General features: G+C 41.9%; 1 long non-coding RNA gene across 1 annotated transcript in view; it reads left to right on the top strand.

The window, feature by feature from the left end:
- Positions 1-1,393: 1,393 nt before the first annotated feature.
- LOC140463999 (uncharacterized) overlaps positions 1,394-21,159 on the top strand; it is a 36,237-nt gene continuing 16,471 nt past the window's right edge. The window contains exons 1-2 of the long non-coding RNA XR_011954838.1: positions 1,394-1,504; positions 2,576-2,640. This is a non-coding gene — a long non-coding RNA (uncharacterized lncRNA). The remainder of the gene's footprint in view (positions 1,505-2,575; positions 2,641-21,159) is intronic.

Here is a 21,159-nt window from a genome sequence, read left to right as displayed (position 1 = left end):
CAGTGCTAACCACTGTGCCACCGTGCCGCCCACCTGAGGAAAAAAAAGTGTCTAAGAAAAATGAAGAGGTCGCATGGCAGTTCGATGGGTTAGTTGTGCTCCATATGAGTGCCAAGTGATAAGGTGCTGATGGGTGAAGGGGATTGAGAGCCAGGTAGGTGGACAAGTACCTAACATAACTGATGGGTTTGGGGCTAGGTAGGGTAAAGGATGGGGGGCTGGTGTTGATTGTGTCAGGGCTGGATTAGTCAGGGCAGGATGGTATAGGGCCACAGAGGATGGGAGGACTTGTGGCATTTGGTGTAGGGGGAGGGGGTGGCATTAGGTACGCCAGGGCTGGGGCAAGCTGGGGATGGAGGTAATGTTGATTATGACTTCTGCTCAGATTGTGGCACCATCAGGTGTGTTGGGTTAGCTGGCATTGAACAGGGTAGGCTTGCAGGCCATTGGATCAGGGGAGATAGTGGGGATGGAAGCAGATCAGTGCTGACTCAGTTTAATCATTACCCAAAACAAAGTTTTCACCCTTCTTGACATTCCCTCGTTAGTTTAAATGATTCAGAACTCCCAGAACTCTCAGAATTGAGGGCACATATTTGGAAAGTTCCCTATGCAGAGAAATTATCCATTGAAGTTCCAATTTTCCAGTTAAGTCATATAGAATTAGCTGTATCAAGAATTCTGCAACGTACAACCACAGCTCCAGTATCAGTTCTTTGAACAGTTCTCTGACCATTGGAATATCATTGGGCCATTACTCCTTTGTTGGTTGTTTGATTTTAGACGGTCAAGGATGTACTGTGTATGCTGAAGAGATTCTTGAAGACAATTTCATAAAAAAGGGACTTTACAATCTGTGGATTGTTTGCTGACACAAAGAAGATTAAGAACAGCTCTGATGGATGTGTGTAAAATTGTAAGTAAAACTACTTGAAAGTGAGTAATGAGAAGGCACAAATTTAAAGAATTTAAATTTACCAGAAGAATAAAGAGAGGTTAGAAGGAATGTTTTTATAGAGGGAATACCCTATAAAATCCATAGAACTAGAATCTTGATGAGACTTTAATAAGGAAGCAGATAAATATCTGATCTTTTCTTTAAAACAGTGGAGGTGATGTGACTGTATGGGCTTTACATCAGAAATCAGCTGATTGCAGGTTATGTCCCCTATGGTTCTATGGTCCCATATTCTTTTAATAATTGTCTTGATGCTAGACAATGTTCTAACTGGAATTAAGTAGCATATCCAGTTCTAGATATTGAGATGTAAGAGAGCCCTTAATAGGGCCAGAATTTTATTTATTGAAACATGTTGGAATGGAGGTGAGGTGTTGAAAAATGGCTGGTGGAACCTGATGCCAATATTCTTGACAATCTCTTATAATAGGGTTGATATGGCGTTTGGAAAAGATGCAGACGGCTAACCTGTGTCCAGAAATTCGACTGTTTTCTTCTCCATAGCAGGGTTGAGCATTTAAGGGTCAACTCTTTCCATACAATTGGGTAAGTTTCGTTAGGAGATGTGACTCATACTACCTCAGAGGAGACAGGAACCTGAGTTGTGAACTTTTCAATAGTTCAGCTTAAATGTCTTGTCAAATTCAAATGTCATAATTAAGGATCATATGGAAATTTAAAGATGCTTTCAGTGAAGTGAATAGTAAATGCCTATCAAATTGACAGGCATTGTGTAAGTGTTCAAGTGCATTTGAGTACTTTCTCCAGTGGTTAACATGTTGTTATGTATTCAATGGTATAATGAATCAAGAATTACAAGGCTTGTATTCTGAATATAGTGGATACTGGATGAGTTGGTATGGACCCTGAACTTTGACTTTTCACATGAATTTTAAATCCAAATGACTGCTGAAGCATTGTAATAGCTGAATAGTTGCCTGCTATGAAAATCCATCTGTTGAGTCTTTGTATATAAAAATGGATAGATGAGCATCTATTCAGGCATATTAAAAGGCACAGTTATTTTGAGCTCTGGCAAGTTTATTATTCAGCTGTGCAAAAAAACTCACTATGAGTATGTGGCTCAGCTCAACGGTCCACCAATGGATTTAGCTCCATATGAATTGTTTACACAATTGTAAAGGGTACAGGTAAAGGTAAAGTCTCCGCAATCCTAACAGACCACAGGGCTGCTCTCTCATTAGAAAGAGAAAACTGATGGTGGTTTAATGTGAAGATTACCATGCCTTAGGTGAGGGAAGAGGTTGGGAAGGAGAGAAACCTTCATGTAACCTCTGGCAGTGCAGAAATTAAACGCATGCTGTTCGTATTACTCTGCATTGTAGACTAGCCATTCAGCTAACTGACTGTTATTTGATTGACAGTTTTATGAGCAGTCAATAGCATAAATGTATATTGAAAAGGTTTCTGAATGGCTGTTTACTTATTTTGACAGATTTAAGAGTGAAAATGTTCAAGGAAGATTTGAATTACTGCATCTTTGACTGATGGTTTTACAAGTCCCTATGGGAAACAATATTTTTCAAGTGAAGTGTGAATGGATGATTACTTATTTATTTCATGCACCTTTCAAAGCTTTCCCATTGTTATTCCTAGGTTTGTGTTCTGTCCATCGTGGATATTGGATGAGTTTGTATGGAAAGGACTACAGCTCTTTTGAGGTAATGGTCAGATTACTTGTAGAGGGTATGGTGGGGAATTGGTGGCAGAAGGACAAGCAAGCTTCAATCTTATTCACAAAACTGGACTGACATCCCAGTGAATGAAGGCAGGCTTTAAAACAAGCTGATCTTGGGCATCACCCCACCTTCCTTTCTGCCTCAGGCCTGACTTTGATCCATCCGTGACAAGTTGAAAATAAAAGAGCCTGACATATTTGCTCCTTTCTTTCATGTTCAGATGGATGTGTTAGGTGGCTTGCATAATCTGCATTTAGTTCTACATTGTGATCTTGTGACCCCTTTCGTAGTGTGGTACCACAAAGTCCTCTTTTGCTCCATATGTACATAAAAGGTTATGAGTTAAGCTTCTGTTAGAAGAAGCCACAGAGAGTGAGGTGTTCAATGAAAGGCTTTACATAATAGTCTGCTAAAGTGTCTAATGGCTTAATCGATGGTTGGGGTAAAGGCAAAAGAAAAGAGATGAAAATTTAAGTGGCTAATATTTAGTTTGGAGTTGCTCTGTCATAATGGCTAGTTCGCGGAGTATATAATTGCTTTGGGAAATGATTCAGCAAAAACAACTCAGTTCCTGGATGTTGTAGCAACCAGCCCATTTGCAATACAAGGTGTTTTTTTTTCATTTGTACAGCTACAATCACATTCTACAGTCATAGAGTTATAGAGTCATAGAGATGTACAGCATGGAAACAGACCCTTTGGTCCAACCTGTCCATGCCAACCAAATATCCCAACCCAATCTAGTCCCACCTGCCAGCACGCGTCCCATATCCCTCCAAACCCTTCCTATTCATATACCCATCCAAATGCCTCTTAAATGTTGCAATTGTACCAACTTCCACCACTTCCTCTGGCAGCTCATTCCATACACGTACCACTCTCTGTGTGAAAAAGTCACCCCTTTGGTCTCTTTTATATATTTCCCCTCTCACCCTAAACCTATATCCTCTAGTTCTGGACTCCCTGACCCCAGGGAAAAGACTTTGTCTATTTACCCTATCCATGCCCCTCATAATTTGGAGGCGTGCAATATGTTAAAGCTGCTAGAGTTTTGGATTCAATTGATTCATGATTATAAATGAAATTGAAAATGCCAGTTGCAACATTGCAATACACATTTTGTCTCACTACATGTTTGGGGCTGGGGGGGAAGGTTTCAAAGACAGATGGACATCAAAATGACAGCAGATATTTTCCAGTGGAGTTAGTGCTTGAAGCCCAGCTGCAGCCAATGGTTTAACCATGGGAATGCATGCAGGAAGTTCCTGTAGGATAGATTTCCATGTGAGCAAAGGCAATCATAGACATATAATTAGGTGGACGAGGAAGCCAATCGGTCCCTGGAACCTGCTCCATCATGGCTGACCTAATTGTAACCTCAACTCTGCCTATTTTTTGATATTTGTGCAGCGCCTGCTCATCAAGAGGTCATCTACCTCTATCTTAAAAATATTCAAGGATGCTGCTCACAAAGCCTTTTGAAGAAGAAAGTTCGAAAGACCCGTGACAGTCTGTGAGAGTAAAAATGCTTTATCTCTGGAAAACATGGGCAACCCCTTACTTTTAAACAGTGACCCACTGTTCGCTGTTTATGGTGCAATGATGATGCTGTAGGTGGGCTGCTGAGAAAGTACAAAGTATCCCCTCTGACTTGGATGCCTTGGCTGAAACCCATTTAATATGCAAAGCCTAATCTAATGCTTTCAGTTCTCTCATAATTAATGCCAAGTCATTGAAGATTAATGAAGAAATGAGGTAAAGTAAGGAAGCCTTTGTGTAAATGAGCATTCAAAGACCACTTTTCATTGGGGTGCAAGATGACTTGCCAACTCTTCATCATACTGATGTTATGCATAAATTTGGCAAGGTAATAATGTTCATTTCTCCCTAGCTATGTTTGTATTTGTGAGGTTTGGCCATTAACTAGATCCAAGGCAAGACGAAACAAGTCAATCCTTTTCTTTCACTTGGAATTTAGGATCAGAAATCTAATGGTCACTTGCAATTCAGTCTTCTATCTCCTATCCATGATCAGCAGCCAGAAGACATGCAGACCTTAGAGTCTTCCAACTGATTCTTTGTCCGAACGAGTTATTGAACTTTCATCAATCACTTGATTTTGGTTTCTGACCTTCTTAGAGCAGCCAAGTGCAGCAAGTTTGATGCAAAGCCCAACAACTGTTACATATGGATACTCATTGAAATGGGTAGTGTCTGATTGGTTTAACAGGAAATTAAGGCAGAAAGCTTTGCAAGGTTCCCCTTAGTTCAGTCACACAGTTCTGCTTGCTTGGAACACAAAAGATCTGAGTCTCCACGCCTTATTTGGAAACTCCAGGGCTCCCAAAAGTGACAGAGGCCATATGTCACAGTCTTCAGCTCTTTTTCACTTCTCATTGTCCTGAGAACCAAGGGTTACTGAGGCACAAGGGAGAGGAAAATAAATCTTACATTTACATCATTGAATTATGCATTTACAAAGACCTGAAAAATGCTTGCCGATAAATGTGATGTCCTTTTAAGAGCAAGTCTGACTACAGCAGGCTTTACTATAGGATAGATTTGTTCCATACATGGATTTTTTTAAACTTTATGGCACTCATTTTCTCTGAAGTGTAAGCTGTTTCACTTATAATTACATTTGCTCCTAATGCCAGCGCACCCCATGATCTACAGTGACCTATACCCTTTGCTTACTCATTAGAAATAGTTGAAGTCAAGCCCATGACATGTGAAGCTAATTATGAATTCCTGATGAAAACAGCTATACTTAGTTTTTTTGTCAGAAAATCCTATTTGCTCAGATGAAAAATCAACAGAACTCTGACACATTGAATTACTTTGAAGCAGAGATGCAGTGTAAACATTGAAAAGATAGCAGTCATTCAGCATTATTAGAACTTTCCTAGTATAAACATTGTGAACTTAAAAGGTAATTTCTGCAAGAAATCGTATGCTTAGCAAGTTGACGGATGATTTGAAACATACAGACCTAATCATACAACAGGGCGCAATGATTAAAAATCCACCATTCAGAGTTCAGATAGGTTATTTAATCTGAAAGCAATAGCATTCGCAGATTGCATGGCTTATTTCGTGCTTCACACAATCAACAATATTAATAAAAACATTGGTAGTGGGTAGAAAAGTTCTAAAGTGACCGTTGATCTCTGTGTGGTAAATTACCAAACATAACTATTGTCACCAGACATCACACAGAAGCCAAATATTTCCTCTTGGAAAGAAAAGGGAAAACATCAAAATGCTGTCCTAGTGGACTCCCATGTGTCTGCTAATAACTGTCTTAGTGAGGATTTCTCACAGGGAACCCCTCACAGCTAGTTTTGCTGAATTTTGTTACTCAATGACTGGCTGCAGAGGGAGCTTATGGTGGGCTGTGAGAGCTGTTTGGAAGAGTACCTTCAGGTGTTAACTTAAAGCCCATTTTCTAATACACCTTGAAGGCATACTCAACAACAAATTGGAGCTTAGTTCCTGAGTGAACGCTCATACACACAAGTATCATCTATCTAATGAAGCTGTATGACTGAAGTGGAGTGGTTTTGATTTTCGACTGAGGGCAGTGAAGGTCAAATAGTGTCCTATATGTTCTGTACATTATCTTCTTGCCAGCGGGCAACGTTCCCTCTCCATTGCAAACGTGCAGACCTTCTCTGAGGTTCCGTGTAGGATGGTCGGCACGACACCATGATCATGGCATTGACATTTGTTTCCAGAAAACGCTGCCATGCTCAGATCTTAGAGGTCCACACAGCCAAAAAAGAAAATCAGAGGGAAGGTTGCCTGCGCACAATTTGCTGTGACGAAACTGAGGACTGCAGATAGTGAAGATTATAGTGGTGCTGGAAATGCACAGTAGATCAGGCAGCATCCGAGTGGCAGCCACAATTTTCTGGAGTTGAGGTGCTGACTTGCAGCAAAGAAAATGGAGATCAGGTTTGGTAAATTGATGCAGCCTTATTTGACTGCAGCCTTCATTGAGGTAAACTGTGTCTGTTTCAGAGTTTCAGCATCTTCAGAATTTTGCTTGCATTTGACTCCATTACAGCCATCACTGTGGAGTAGGTGGAGGCTGGTGACAAACTACTGGCAAATTTGAGGAGGTTATAGTGGTTTACAGAGAAAAAGCCTTTCCTGCATTTGAAGAGGGGACATGCCCAGTATTTTGTGCTTTTCTTTGCAACTTTCTTGATCAGGCTGTGCAGTGAAGATCATGTTGGTGGTGCCTCTCAATAGGCAAAAAGTGCTCTGTGAATTTGGGAGAATTCCTTGGCCACAGGGCCTGAGGATGAGGAGGGTCCTGGCAATGATTTACACTGTGAAAGACAGTAAAAGAAATTCATCTGTATTTACCACAATCAGACTTAGCTATCTTTTTCAGTATGGTCACAATCACAGTAATCCAGAGATCCCCTGCCACACAGTCTTCTTCATAGATAAGGGATATGAAAATGTGCAGCTGTACCAGGAATATACGCAGAACTTTACATTTAGGGCATATTGGGGACACTCCTGCCTTAAACTTTGCAAGCTGCTCTGGTGCCCTATGAAGTATCTTTACTGTATATTCATCTGTGTTTCAGAATCTCAGCAGGGATTCAATCTGCTCCAGAGACTGTGCTGTGTTTTAGCAATGGAATGGTATTGTCAGCTTCACTCCAGACAAGAAAAGCACAGAGACCAAACTGGATGTAATATTTTAGAATACAGTAGAGGATGTTCAAACTGAGCACAGAATATCAGTGAAGGAAATCTTCAAAATGTTCTCTTCAGCAAGCAATGCCCACCTGCCCTCCTGCAGAACTCCCTTCCACGTGTGGCTCTCAGCGAGGGTTGGCTCTTGAAAAAAATGCTCAATGCAGTTGAATCTCCTGCAGCAAGATCAATGCTGGATCCTGGAAAATGTAGGCCATTTTCTGTTCATTGGGAATCTCTCCTCAACAAAGACAGACATGAATAATGAATTTGATCATCGCCTCCAATGCTTCAATTCCACCTTTGGTCAACAGAGGAAAACACTTTTTGAGGAACAGTATTTCAAAACCATCATGAAGATCATGGTTTATCAGGCAGCCAGGATCCCACATTCCCACATGTTTTGAATATCCTATAGCAGGCACCCCAAAGCCTTGGAAAATTGTTATCTCCGATACCTTCAAGAGATCCTTCAAATCCAATGGTAACACAGTGGTCCAAAAGCAGCATCTTCTCCAAAACTAATTCATGGAAAATTGAGGTGGTTTTACTCAGCATTGAGGTACCTGTCACTCAAAATTAGCTGGATGGGAAAACTAATGTGTAACGTTGGACACTGGAATCCTGAAGCAACTGTTCTATTTGGCTATGACAGGAGACTCCCAGCCAGACAGTGGACATGCTTTTCAACTCATGAAAGTCTCTGGCTTGTGACTGCCCAAAATAAAGGAGGCATATCCAGAAAGGCATTGAATATACCAGGGACATGCAGAGGTGAAGTTGAGATTTTGGAGGAGGTGCACCAACATCCAAGCAACCTCAGCAGTTCTGTAAGAAATTAAAGAATGAGGATAGTTGGGAGTCCAGAGGCATCTCCTGTTTGGGAGATCTGTTCGATGGGGAGATCATGATGTCCTTTGAACAGTTGCGACAGAAGTTCAGGTTGCCTAGCAAAGACCTTTTTCAATATTTTCAAGTACGAGACCACATTGATGGCTAATCCGTAGAAATCAGATATGGAAAGGAGAGTGCTCCGGCCAATGGGTGTACCCTCAGTCAGTACTCTCTATCACTCGCTAGGTAATAAGGTATTGAAGGACACAGAACGGTTATATAAAACCTGGACTCAAGAATTAGGGATGGAAATCTCCTTAGAGATGTGGGAGGATACCTTGGAAAATGCCAGGAAGATCACTATCTGTATTAAGACTCAAGCTATTCAGTTGAATATACTTCATAGGGCTCATTTAGCACCAGAGCACCTTGCAAAGTTTAAGGCAGGAGTGTTCCGAATGTGCCCTAAATGTAAAATAGAAGTTGGTACTCTCACTCATTGTTTGTGGACGTGCCATATGATTCGTAGATACTGGGACAGTGTGGCGAATGCCTTGGCAAAGATTTTGGGAACGGAGATTGAGTTGGACCCGGTGTCTCTTCTTTTGGGCTTTCCAAATCTTCTGACTCTAGATACATACGGGAAGAAACTGTTTACTGTCCTCTCCTTTTGTGCGAGGAAAAACATTTTGGCAAGCTGGATATCGGAAAGTCTCCCAGGACTTTCGAATTGGCATAGGATAGTTATGGAACATATTCCCCTCTACTTCCTTATGAATATGGTGCCCCAAAAAATGGAATTATATTATCGAACCCGGTGGGCCTTCTTGAACTACACTGATGTAGATGTATTGGCCATACTATCTCGGGCCTTTGTTTTGGCGTGAGGATGATGTTTGTCGGTTCAGGGGCCCCTGCGAGGAAGAATCCCATATGACTACAGGTCTTGTTACGATTTGATATAATTTTATTTTGACTGCTTATTTATTTATTTATTGACTTTTTAAAATCTCTTTTTTGTTGTTAGTTATGTACTATACTGTAGTTTTTTTTATATCAAGAGTCTTCTTTCTTCTATCTTATTTTGTGTTTTGGTAGTTTGTAGAGTAGATTAGAAGTTAGTTTTCTTAATTTATATTGATGCTGTTATTATATTGTAAAGTGGTTACACTATTTTGTATTAATTTTGTAATTTTGTAAAAAAGAAATCCAAAAACCGTTTCCTTTTACAAAGAAATGAGGATAGGAATGATACTTCGCAGCAATTGACTATCCCTGAAGGAAAACATTGTAAAAACCTTTGACTCTTTCTTTTTGCTGTTTTTGTTGAGAATTTTGTTAAATAAATCTTGATTGCCTCTTTTGGACATGTTTAGTGACTGACCACTATAATAATCAAATCACAAATACAAAACTTATGGCCTATCAAGTCAGGTTACACTCTGGAATCAGTCTTAGAGTCATAGAGTTATATAGTACAGAAACAAACCTCTTGGTCCAACTCATCTGGGTCAAACATACATCCCAATTTCATCTAGCCTCATTTGCTAGCATTTGGCCCACATCCCTCTAAACCATTCCTATTCACATACTCATCCAGAAGCCTTTTAAATATTGAAATTGTCAGTCTCCACCACTTCCTCTGACACCTCATTCCATAAACACTCGACATGAAAAGGTTAGCCCTCAAGGCCTTTTTAAATCATGGGCTACTAAGGATAGGCAATAAATGCTAGCCAGCAAGCAACACCCACACTCCACAAAATGAATAAATGGATAAATAAATAAATAATCTTTCCCTTACATCTTAAATTTATGTCCTCTAGTTTTTGGACTCCTCCATCCCAGGGAAAAGACCTTGTCTAATTACTCTATCCATGCCCCTCGTTATTTTATAAATCTCGATAAGGTCACACCTCAGACTCTGATATCCCAGAGAGAAAAGCCCCAGCCTATTCAGCCTCTTACTTTAGCTCAAACTCTCCAATCTCAGCAACATCCTTGTAAATCTATTCTGCACCTTCTCAAGTTTAGCAACACCCTTCCAATAGGGAGTCAACCAGAATTGTACACAGTATTCCAAAAGTAGCCTCACCAATATCCTATACAGCTGCAACATGACATCCTAATTCCTATACTCAATGTTATGACTAATGAAGGCAAATGCCTTCTTTGCTACCCTGTCTACGTGTGACTCCACATTCTATGAATTATACACTTGCACCCTGAGGTCTCTTTGTTCAGCAACACTCCCAAGGGCCCTATCATTTACTGTGTAAGTCCTGCCCCTGATTTGCCTTCCCAAAATTCAACACCTCATATTTATCTAAATTAAACTCCTCTGCCACTCTTTGGCCTATAGGCCCATCTGATCAAGGTCCATTTTCAATGTCAACTGCACCACCTATTTTGCTGTCATCTGCAAAGTTACTAACCATACCTCCTATATTCACATCCGAATCATTTATATAAATGACAAAAAGCAGTGGACCCAGCACTAATCCTTGTGTCACACCACTGGTCACAGACCACCACCCTCTTCCTCCTACCTACAAAGCAATTTTGTATCCAGTTGGCTCACTGTCCCTGGAACCTAAGATCTTACTTAGCAAGTTCTACTGTGCAGAACCTTGTCAAACGCTTTGCAGAAGTCCATAAAGACAATGTCTACTCTCTGCTTTCATTAATCTTCTTTGCCATCACTGCAAAAAATTCAAACAAGTTAGTGAGACACGATTTCCCAATCTGAGAGACCACCCAGGAAGAAGAAGCAGATATTAGAAACAGCCTTGGGAAGAGGATGGTGAGGTTATATTTATTGTTTGCTTTTTGTTACTTTGAGGAAATAAAATTGAGGCCACTCATTGAACTGGTATCGTTCTTGTGATAATGTTGCTGTCATCATAGTATTAGATAGGGAATTCCAGAGAATTGATCCAGAATATTAGTGATAGTGAAGAATTAGGGGTATCAATGATATGAGAGGAAATTGGAGGTTATTGTCCATTTGTTGGTTTTGTTTTTCTTGTTGGTTACAGAGAAGGAACTTGCAGTCAAAATAACTATGGTGAATTGCTGCATTGCATGTTATATTAAGGAGGGGATCAACAGTGAACAGCAACATAGAAACCGTTTGGCCAGTCTCCAGGCAAGATTTCCCAATTCGTTGTTGATACAGATGGGCTAATCCAAATCCTGAAACTTTTTGGTGAAGTGTGTGAACTGGTTCCTCTTCTTTATTCACCTCACCCTTTGGAAACATTTTTAAGTTGCACATTTTTAAGTTTTTAAAGACAGATCTCTTTCCTTGTAGATGCTTTTTATCCAGACCAAATGGATTTCTGTTTTAAAAGACTTTATTGAGTTAACAGAAGAGTGTATTAGTTAGGAAACATGGTGAGGAATAATTAGGCAACACACATATATATATACAGTATATAATAGAAAGTGAGTCCAAAACAAATTGTTTAACAACATGCACAGATTAGTCTCTGAGTTGTTCACAAAGAGTACACAGTGGTGGCTGTAACAATGGATGTTATTGGTAATGTTAATGTTGGTGGTTGAACAGGAAATTTCAATATTTTTGGCTTTGCAGGATGATTGAAGTTCTTCCACTTATTTTCAACAGTGGCTAGCCAGCAGAACTCAGAGTTGGGAGCTATTTCCCTTCCTTACCTGCAGTGCAGGGTGCTAAATAGACATTCTCCTTCACAGCAGGGTCTGCATTAGTTCATATTTAGGTTATTGGACCACTCACACACTCCTAACTTGGCCCTAGTACATGATGGAGAGATTTCACTGCTGGGGGGTGGGGGAAGTTTAGGGTTAGGGTTCGTGTTAGGGCTAGGGATTAGTGTTAGGTTAAAAGACATTAAGATAGACCAAATATTCTCTGAGAAATAAGCACTGGAGCAGGAAAGGCAAAACTGGGAAGTCCTTAGCTGCAAATATCTCCTGGCACTGTTGATTACTTTGAATTGTCTATCATTCACAAGAACACCATTCATCGCCTTAACTTTGTTGAATCTGATATCATTTTATATGATGTATGGACCCTCTTTAATCTGAAATAACCACTTGATTAGTTTCAGGTGTCTGAGATGCCTGTGGGTTTACCCTTTATAATATCAAGGACAATAGAATTAAAACCAAATGTAAATATTTCTCCAAACAGTTTTGGAAACATTCCACAGATGATTTTGATTTCTTTAAATGAATTGCACCCTTTCATATTCATCAAGTGTTAGTTCATCTCCACATAATTCAACAGAGGAGAAAAATCACAAACACATTGACAAACGTGTTAATTCTTCATCTCTAAACCTTCTCTATCCACTATAATTTTGCATGCCATGAGAAGAAAACTATATTACAGCTCCATTAAGAAAGTAACTTCATGCTGAAAAGTCCCTAGTTCAGTTGTTAGTTGCCATGAATGAGCAGATCTCAGCAAGAGCAGCCTTTGGGATTTTATGACTGGCCCCATTACCTTGGGGTTGGGAGGACAGAAATCAGCCTCAACTCCTGCTCCTGAATGCATTCCAGGGACCCCTGCTGGAAACTGTATGTGCCTACATCTCAGGAATGACAGATTAGATTAGATTAGATTATTTACAGTGTGGAAACAGGCTCTTCGGCCCAACAAGTCCACACCAAACCGCCGAAGCGCAACCCACCCATTCCCCCACATTTACCCCTTTACCTAACACTACAGGCAATTTAGCATGGCCAATTCACCTGACCAGCACATCTTTGGACTGTGGGAGGAAACCGGAGCACCCGGTGGAAAACCCACGCAGACACGGGGAGAATGTGCAAACTCCACACAGTCAGTCGCCTGAGTCAGGAATGGAACCCGGGTCCCTGGCGCTGTGAGGCAGCAGTGCTAACCACTGTGCCACCGTGCCGCCAGGATCATGTTCAACTGTGAAGGGCTCCATGGTTCAATACCCTCGATGCACGCACTGTTTGGGGAAACTCAAACAGACTGATTAAGGGTAACAAAGCTGTGGGCATCTATATATCTGAACGCCAGCATGAACCAGCACTTGGACTGGAGGGGAGTGAAAATTGATTTCAGGATAATGTAGATTTCAGATTCATTGATACATTGGAATCTCATCTGGTTCAAAGCTATAACTTTGCACCTGCTTTTTTATTTATTTATGCAAAGTGGGCATTGCTATCCACACGGGGGGAAAGTGAGGACTGCAGATGCTGGCGATCAGAGCTGAAAATGTGTTGCTGGAAAAGCGCAGCAGGTCAGGCAGCATCCAAGGAGCAGGAGAATCGACGTTTCGGGCATGAGCCCTTCTTCAGCTGCCTGACCTGCTGAGCTTTTCCAGCAACACATTTTCAGCATTGCTATCCACACCACCAGTTAATGCCTGTCCCTAAATACATACAGGGCAGATCATACAAGTCAACCACATTGTTACAGGTCTGGAGTCATGTGTAGGCCAAACTAGATAAGGACAGCAGACCTCCTTCCCTAAAGGGCATTAGTAAACCAGATCGGGTTTTATGGCAATTGTTTAATGGTCACCATTAGGCTTGTTCAGTATTCCAGATATCACCGAATTCTAATTTCACCATCCACCATGGTAGGAATTGAACCCATTTCCTCAGAACATTGGTCATAGAGTCATAGACCCTTCGGTCCAACCCGTCCATGCCGACCAGATATCCCAACCCAATCTAGTCCCACCTGGCAGCACCTGACCCATATCCCTTCAAATCCCTTCTATTCATATACCCATCAAAATGCCTTTTAAATGTTGCAATTGTACCAGCCTCCACAACTTCCTCTGGCAGCTCATTCCATACACGTACCACGCTCTGCATGAAAAAGTTGCCCCTTAGGTCTCTTTTATATCTTTCCTCCCTCACCCAAGACCTATGCCCTCTAGTTCTGGACTCCCCCACCCTGGGGAAAAGGCTTTGTCTATTTATCCTATCCATGTCCCTCATAATTTTGTAAAACTCTATAAAGTCACCCCTCAGTGTCTGATGCTCCAGGGAAAACAGCCCCAGCCTGTTCAGTCTCTCCCAGAGCTCAAATCCTCCGGCCCTGGCAACATCCTTTTAATCTTTTCTGAAATTTTTCAAATTTCACAACATCTTTCCGATAGGATGGAGACCAGAATTGCACGCAATATTCCAACAGTGGCCGAATCAATGCCCTGTACAGCCGCAACATGACCTCCCAACTCCTCCACTTTCAAGGAGCCATGAACCTGCACTTCGAGGTCTCTTTGTTCAGCAACACTCTCTAGGACCTTACCATTAAGTGTATAAGTCCTGCTAAGGTTTGCTTTCCCAAAATACAGCACCTTATATTTATCTGAATTAAACTCCATCTGCCACTTCTCAGCCCATTGGCCCATCTGTTCAAGATCCTGTTGTAACCTGAGGTACCCTTCTTTGCTGTCCACTACACCTCCAATTTTGGTGTCATCTGCAAACTTACTAACTGTACGTCTTACGCTTGCATCCAAATCATTTATGTAAATGACAAAAAGTAGAGGGCCCAGCACCCGATCCTTGTGGCACTCCACTGGTCACAGGCCTCCAGTTTGAAAAACAACCCTTCACCACCACCCTCTGTCTTCTACCTTTGAGCCAGTTCTGTATCCAAATGGCTAGTTCTCCCTATATTCCGTGATATCTAACCTTGCTAATCAGTCTCCCATGGGGAACCTTGTTGAATGCCTTACTCAAGTCCATATAGATCACATCTACCGCTCTGCCCTCATCAATCCTCTTTGTTACTTCTTCAAAAAACTCAATCAAGTCTGTGAGACATGATTTCCCACGCACAAAGCCATGTTGACTATCCCTAATCAGTCCTTGCCTTTCCAAATACATGTACATCCTGTCCCTCAGGATTTCCCCCAACAACTTGCCCACCACCGACGACAAGCTCACTGGTCTATAGTTCCCTGGCTTGTCCTTACCACCCTTCTTAACACTGGCACCATGTTAGCCAACCTCCAGTCTTCCGGCACCTCACTTGTGACTATTGATGATACAAATATCTTAGCAAGAGGCCCAGCAATCACCTCTCTAGCTTCCCACAGAATTCTAGGTAACACCTGATCAGATCCTGGGGATTTATCCACCTTTACGTGTTTCAAGACATCCAGCATTTCCTCCTCTGTAATATGGATACTTTGCAAAGTGTCACCATCTATTTCACTGCTTTCTATATCTTCCATATCCTTTTCCACAGTAAATACTGATGTAAAATACTCGTTCAGTATCTCCCCCATTTTCTGCTGCTCCACACAAAGGCCACCTTGCTGATTCTCTCCCTAGTTACCCTTTTGTCGTTAATGTATTTGTAAAAACCCTTTGGATTCTCCTTAACTCTATTTGTCAAAGCTATTTCATGTCCCCTTTTTGCCCTCCTGCTTTCCTTCTTAAGTATGCTCCTACTGCCTTTATACTCTTCTAAGGATTCACTCGCTTTATCCTGTCTATACCTTACATATGCTTCCGTCTTTTGCTTAACCAAACCCTCAATTTCTTTAGTCATCCAGCATTCCCTATTCCTACCAACTTTTCCTTTCTCTGGATTCTCGTTGTCTCATTTCGTATCGGGTTCTGGATTACAAACCCAGTGACATTAGCGCTGCACCATTACTCCTCAGATCAGTTGAAAATGACTCTTCAGAGATTTCACGAGTACTACGTGCTGCCATCTTGATTTGCAAGTGAAAGTCTAATAGGCCCATCATTGTTATCAAACTAACTAACCTGTTCCCTAATAAACATGTAACAGTCAGGTACATGGAGCTGCGAGCTGTACAGAAACATAGCAATGTGCAGTCAGTTTTGTCCTCCACACACTGCTACAAGGGATTAGCGAAATAATCTCAAGTCAAAAGACACATACACCTCTTCAGTCATTTAAATCGTTCTTGGATGAATGCTTCTCAGGTACCAACAGGAATTGCATTGTTCCTCTACATCCTCTGTCTTATTCCCATTCAACCTGTCTTGAAGGAATAAAATGATTCCTGAAACATAACATACTTTTTATATTTTTTTTCTAATGTACATTTATTGTTTTTCACCTGGAGGGGATGTATATTCACTCCTGCTATAATGCGATAGTTCTGTTCTTGTGCAATCCCATGTTATAAGAAAATCGAGTAATAGCAGCACCATTTAAACTAATGGGGCCAGAATCACGTTATAACCAATACACACTTCAAAAGTTCATGCTTTACAGACAGTGTCTCTAATTTGTTAATTGCATTATAGTGAATTCTCATTAACAAAACATGCGTTGTAGCAGCACGACCTGTATATTTATGTCAACTATGATAAGGCAGAATGATGTCTTAAAACATCATATTTGACTAATTCGAACCCACAAAAATAAAATCTTGACAGAAACAATTTGTTTCTGTAAATATTCTATCAGTCTCTTTAATGACTATTGGTTCGTCTGCTCAATGACCAGTAAAACAGGAATTATAGTGCGAGTTAACATTGATACGTAAGGTTATCAGACATGATTTACATTTGTAAACAGCCTCTTGCCAGTTTTGGGCATTAGCATGGATTAGGTGGTCTACTTTAAATTTGGAGATGCCGGTGTTGGACTGGGGTGTACAAAGTTAAAAATCACACAACACCAGGTTATAGTCCAACAGGTTTAATTGGAAGCACACTAGCTTTCGCAGTGACGCTCCTTCATCAGGTGATTGTAATCAGGTGACAATCACCTGATGAAGGAGCGTCGCTGCGAAAGCTAGTGTGTTTCCAATTAAACCTGTTGGACTATAACCTGGTGTTGTGTGATTTTTAACTTTGTACTTTAAATTTGAATCAGATAGGCAAATGAATGCCCATCATATATTTATCTGCTGGTTGCAAATATTCAATTGAGAAATGGGCAGACACGAGTTGAAAATCACCATAAACCCAAGTGAAGCTAAGTTTGTTCTAACTATTATTCTCTGATAGTTATGAAAACCTGAGTGAAGATTTGTACCTGGCTTTGTTTTAGCAAGACATTTATAAATTAGCCATTCAGGAAGTTAGAGAATTACATGTGTTTGCACATTGTTATAGTATCCAGTGCTTGTAACATAGAGATTGTTGTCATTTTATGACCCTCTGGTCATGTTAGTTTGAAATAAGTATTGGTCAGTTAGGGTAAACTCCTGATCATAGGGAACATAAGGTCTCCTTGCAACAGATACTGAACCCATTGACCCTGAAAAGATTCAAAATTGTAACAAGCTATTGCAAAGGCAGGGTAAAATATTAAATTATTGCAGTGCCATATATGATGCATTTGAATAACTTGTTGCAGCTTTTGTTAATACTGCGTACAGCACATCAGTAGTTAATCAAATTCCCAATCTCAGATGAGCTCAGTCTTTCTGAATCAGCAACTAAATTTGGGTGAATTTTCTCAACAGAGTTTAAAGTGCAAATGGATGTGACAGATTTTCACTGCTGTCATTTAGCACATCGACATCATGCAGGCTGTCAGTCACTGGTATGAAACCTGCTAAATACTGACAGTGGAAGTCAAGTCCTCAGGAATTTGCACCTTGAATTCCAAAAAGAGGTTTCAGCCAACTCCTGTAATCACCAAACTACGTCATAACCTAAATTCATTTGTTATCAATGCATTTTTTAAAAATCCTAGAACCTCAATAAATCATTGAGGTAGACATTTTAGCTAGCGATTACAACAATTGAAGCTTTAATAGTCCATCTTTTTAACTTGTATCTCTGCTCTGAGCCTTCCAAGGGCAGCATTTCCTTGGTCAGAACCCATCTTGAATATTGCATTCAGTTTAGGGCACTCCATCTGAGGAAGGATATATTGGCTTTGGAAGGTCAATAATACATAGTCATAAGAAGGCTATCAAGACTAAAAGGGTTAAAAGGTAATAGCCATTTGTATAAACTTGTATTCCCTTGAGAGCAGATGATTAAGGTGTGAGCTGATCATGACCTTTAAAAAGTGAAAGAATTTGATAGGACAGCTAAAACTGAACTGTTTTCTTTGGCAGAGGAATCCAGAATAAGAGGAAATAATGCTCAAATTAGATACTAGACCACCAGGAGTGAAATCAGGAAGACTTCCTTCCTACAAGGGATTAGAAATATGGAATTCTCTTTCTCTTGCTCATCCACACCACTCCAAAAGGCTGCTGAGGCTAGATCTGAAAATGTCAAGGCTGAGATGGATAGATCTTGGCTGATAAAGTTATTAATGGCTATGGAATAGAGGTGAATGGAGATACAGAGTAACCATGATTGAATTAAATCGTGGAAGAGGCTCAGCAAGCTGAATGGCCTGTCCTTGTTTACACCCTCTTACGATGTATACAACACATCCATAGCCGTACTAAAGCTGTACTCCTAGAGTCTGACATAATCATTCTTTGCTCTAATCCTGGTGACATACAATATACTGCACAGTTTCTATTTGACAAGTAGAAGATTCCTCAGAGAATGAAGCTCTTGTGGTGCATAAATGCATTAGAAAATGGAAGGGAAGCAGTCTGGAGGAGGTGCGGAGGAAAATCTACTTCTGGTTGTAAGATGTGTGACAATATGGAGCTGGATGCTCCAGGGCAATCGCTGTGTGGGGTTAGGGTGTTAAGTGATACAGTGTCAGGTGAGTAGAGTGCCAGGTGGGTAGAATACCTGGGGTCTAGGGTGCCAGGTGGGTGATGGAATATTTAGGGTAGGTCAGGATAGTTCAGCATATTGAATCTAGTGGGAGGTCAAGCAAGATGATGGGAGTGTCCAGCAAGGTGATGGGAGTGTCAGGTCTGGCAGCAATGTGGGGGTGGGAGTTGGGAGGTGGTAATCTGTTAGCTCTGACAATGGGGGATGGGTGTGTTTTGTCCCAGGGTTGGGGGGGGGGGGGGTGCAAATGCAGGTGATGGAGAGTTTGAGTTTGGAGGATGGGGGCAGGGGTGCCAGGTCCCTGGCAGGGACAAGAATGTGGTATTGGACCTTGGTGGGGAGAGAGGGTGATGGGCCCTGGGGACAGAGGCTTTCTTCAGATCTGGGAATGTAGGGCAGAGTGATAGAGGAGCATGGGTGTCAGATCCCAGGGAATGGGACGGGGGGTCCTGGGTAGGAGAGTATGTCAGGTCCAGGGGAAAGCATTATGTTGGATATTGGGAAGGGGGGGCTATGTCAGGTCCTGGATAGGAGTTTGTCAAGTCCCAGGGAGGGGTGTGTGTAGTTTTCCAGGGAGAGTTGTGTGTTGGGATCCAGAGGAGGAGATTATGTTGGGTCCCAGGGAGGGGGCAGTACGTCGGGTCCTGGGTAGGAGCATGTTGGGTCTTGGGGAGGCTGGCAGGTCAGGATCTGGGGGAGCACTGTGATTGTCGGGTGACCAGTTAGTTTGGTGTCAGTTTAATAGTGCACTATCTTATAGGGGCCTGGACAGTATGTGTAATGGCACAATTTGTGGCAGAACCATGCAAGACATCTGGTGAGACATCCAACAATTGCCAACCACTCAGGATTCTTTTGGCACATCTATGATATGCTTGCAGGATGCTTAGGAAGTATAGATCACCACTGGAGGAGATGTACCAATAACTAACTTTGAAAAGCTACTGCAAGGACACATTGATTAGATTAGATCACTTACAGTGTGGAAACAGGCCCTTCGACCCAACAAGTCCACACCGACCCGCCGAAGCGCAACGCACCCATACCCCTACATGTACCCCTTTTTACCTAACACTACGGGCAATTTAGCATGGCCAATTCACCTGACCTGCACATATATCTTTGGACTGTGGGAGGAAACCGGAGCACGTGGAGGAAACCTACGCAGACACGGGGAGAATGTGCAAACCCCACACAGTCAGTCGCCTGAGTCAGGAATTGAACCCGGATCTCTGGCGCTGTGAGGCAGCAGTGCTAACCACTGTGCCACCGTGCCACCCACATTGCATGCATGGACAAGCACCCAGCTTACAACTTGGACCAGGCAGCAACTCACAGCTGCTCATTTGCTCTCTCAGTGCTCACTCACCTAGTGCCTATCTACTTACTCACAGCACCCATACCTTGCCCTGCCTTCCTGTCAGCACATTGATGCTTCAACCAGCACCAGAGGCTATAATTACTGCCATTTGACATGCTCTTTTGTATAATCACAGCAGACAGTTTGCTTGTCAGTAGGGATCTGTCTGGGGGCGTGGGCATTACCTTGGCATTCAGCACACTGTAATGTCAACCTTACAACCCTAGTATGTGCCTGTCAAACTCAACCAAATGGCCACGTTAGAAGATGGGTTGATGCTTGTCCTGAGTCCAGTCAAGGGAGGAGCTGCTGTCAGTCAGGGGTCCTGATATTGACAGTCATGGGCATAGTCTGCACACAGTCCAGGGACAATCAGTCACCTGCTCAGGCTGAACATAGTCAGAAGAGCTGCCTGACTACAATTTGGTGAGTGGGCAGTCCTTAAGTGCCAACAGAAGCAACCAGAGAAAATCAGGTTTCTTCAGTCAGAAAGCTGTCAAGACAGTGGTCAGTGATCTGGTGGGTCATACCCAGGGGCTGTTTGTTGAATTTGGAGTTTTGGTAGGAATAGGGTCCTGTGGGTACGTGTGTTGATTGTTAAGGAGGGTAAAGGGGGATCCTGTGAGAGCTCTGAGGGTATCACTAACAAAAAGAGTGGGGTCGAAGGGAGCAAGGGAGCAGAGTATTGAGTGGAGGTGGGAACACAGAGAGCCACTGGGCAAGGAGGAATGGGCAACAGCATCAAAGGACATGATAGGCCAGGGGATGGGTGTTATTGGCAGTCACTACCACTGTGGCCTCACAGGGGGACAGTCGGGAAGAAGGGTGGCATCATTAAGGTATAATGTCAGGGTTTAGGAGGCAGGGAGGCCAGTTGGAGGTGAAGTTCAACATTGTGGGTCTCCACATGAGAGAATGGGTGG

The sequence above is a fragment of the Chiloscyllium punctatum genome, chromosome 39 (genome assembly GCF_047496795.1).
Source record: "Chiloscyllium punctatum isolate Juve2018m chromosome 39, sChiPun1.3, whole genome shotgun sequence".
NCBI lineage: Eukaryota > Metazoa > Chordata > Chondrichthyes > Orectolobiformes > Hemiscylliidae > Chiloscyllium > Chiloscyllium punctatum.
The sequence above is the reverse complement of the archived record's forward strand: the minus strand, read 5'-3'. Positions and strand labels throughout refer to the sequence as shown.